Source organism: Oryctolagus cuniculus, chromosome 13 (genome assembly GCF_051225735.1).
Source record: "Oryctolagus cuniculus isolate XC-2025 breed Fujian yellow rabbit chromosome 13, ASM5122573v1, whole genome shotgun sequence".
Taxonomy (NCBI): Eukaryota; Metazoa; Chordata; class Mammalia; order Lagomorpha; family Leporidae; genus Oryctolagus; species Oryctolagus cuniculus.
This window is the reverse complement of record NC_142879.1, coordinates 36160595-36163075: the sequence shown is the minus strand read 5'-3', so window position 1 is coordinate 36163075 and position 2481 is coordinate 36160595.

Here is a 2481-nt window from a genome sequence, read left to right as displayed (position 1 = left end):
GCAGCTGTGAGGGGCGGGGCAGTCTGCAGCCGGGCAGCTGCCAGATGACATCATGCAATTTTACTTCACTGTTTCCCCAAACTGAACTAGGTCAAGTGTTTGGAGGCAAAAAGGCCACATGTGGCTCAATACCAGGCTGTGGGTCTGGAAGCAGAAAGTATGACCCATGGTCAAGAGAGAGGCTGAAAAGCAGAGCAGATCACATAGGAGCTGAGCAAGCACTCGGATAAACCAGCTCCAGCGGGGATCCCACAGCAGGCTCAATTCCCTCTCTGTAAAATGGACACAGGCCCTTTTGGAAAAGGCATTTAGCTCTTTACCTATAAAATGTATTTGCAAATAGAATAAAAAGTAAAACAATGCAATCTAGAAAGTTGCTTGGATCCTAACAATTTCACCCTTATTAATATCCTTCATGTCAGTTTTGATTTGGCAGTGGGAAGCCTGCCTAGTTACAGTTTTATATCAGAACTCATACAAAAGGGGGCGGCCGGTAAAATGCATCTCATATTGGAGTCCCTGGGTTTGAGTCTTGGCTCTGCTTCCGATTCAGCTTCCTGCTAATGTACACACTGGAGAAAAGAAGGCGATGGCTGGAGTATTTAGGTCCTTGTCACCCACATGGTTGACCTGGATGGAGTTCCTGGCTCCTGGCTTCAGCCTCACATAGCCCTGGTTATTGATGACATTTGGGGAGTGAATCAGCAGGTGGAAGATGTCTATCTATTTCTCTATCTCTGTGTCTGTGTCTCTCTGCCTTTCAAATGAATAATTTTTTTTTCAAAAGACCTCATGGGAAAGGCTAGCTTTTGTACTCACAACAAGAGAGGGTGAGAGGGATAGGTTAGTGTTTGCAATGACTGGCCCACTGCTGACCAGCACATGGCTGGGGTGAGTGTGGGAGGTGCTACAGGTGTTTGGTGGATACTTGCAGCATTGGTTCAGAGAAGCTAGGGAAACCAGTGGATTAGTTGTCTATTGCTGTGTAACAGCTAGACCCATAACCTTGGTAACTTAGGGCGAAATAATTATTCTTTAATGGCTTCTGTGCATCAAGACTCCAGGAGAAGCTTGATGGGTAGTTCTGACTAAAGCCTCCCATGAGGCTGTTGGCCAGACCATGGTGATAGAAAGGATTGAAAGGCCCTGAAATCTGCCTTCAAGGAAGCCTCCTCCCCCATGACAGCTCTGATCCTTCCCTCCCTGGGCCTTTCCTGAAGCTGCTTGGGTGTCCTCTTGGAAAAGCTACCAGCTTCCTCCCCAGTGGTTGAGCCAAGAGTGCAAGATGAAAGCTCCAGTGCCTTTTGGGAACACACACTGTCACGGCCACTGTGCAGCACTGCGGCATAGGTCAGCCCAGGATCAATGTGGAGGCAACCTGCTCCAGGGCGCAACCACGGTGAGATAAGAACAGTGGACTCCAGGGCGCAACCACGGTGAGATAAGAACAGTGGACTCCAGGGCGCAACCACGGTGAGATAAGAACAGTGGAGAACCATCTGAGAGCTGGCTGTCCCAAATGGGGAAAATGCTCTTGAGAAATCCCAGGAAACTCTTCCAGGCCAGCTCTCTGCTGTGGCCCGGGAGGGCAGTGGAGGATGGCCCAGGTGCTTGGGCCCTGCACCCACGTGGGAGACCAGGAGGAAGCACCTGGCTCCTAGCTTCAGATCCGCGCAGCGCACCAGCTGTAGTGGCCACTTGGGAGGTGAACCAATGGAAAAAGGAAGACCTTTCTCTCTGTCTCTCTCTCTCTTACTGTCTAACTCTGCCTGTCAAAAAAAAAAAAAAAAAAAAAAAAAAAAAAAAAAAAAAAAAGAAAAGAAAGAAATCCCAGGAAACTGGATTTGAGTGCAGAAGTGGCACAGGGAAGGACAAAGAATTCCAGACAGGTACCAGAATAGGAACTCCTTACCACAGTCAGGAGTAAGCCTACTTACACCAGAACCTGGAGTGTGAGTCCACACACAGGAGGTTTATACCCACAATGGAGCCTGCAAGGGAGGTGATGTGATGTGAGTCAGGAGGCAGGCCATTGTCTCGAGCCCTGTACGTTAATTCTGGGGGAACTGGTGAGCCAGGTAGTGTTCTAGTGTTCATTTCTGGACCTGGATTTTCCAGGCAAACTTATGGAGGCTATGGCTTAATCTGGGCCCACTGGGCAGAGCTAAGACTGCTCAGAGTGTCCTTCTTCAACGCAGGATTGGTCTTGTAAGAGGAATGGCCATTTATGGATATAGCGCATAGAGGCTGGGGAAGTAGAGGCTCTCACCACACCTCTTCTATGGCTGGGTGTGGGCTCTGCCTTATGTACTCAGGTGAGACTGTGCTGCCTGGGACTGACTTTGCTTGCCAGCTGTGTAAACATTCTCTAGAGAAAATGTTGAATGTATGCAAGCAAGCTTGTAACTAGTTGCCCAATGCACCTCTTATGCACCTTATGCACCTCTACCCACCAACGCAGGAAACTAATTTCAAAAATTG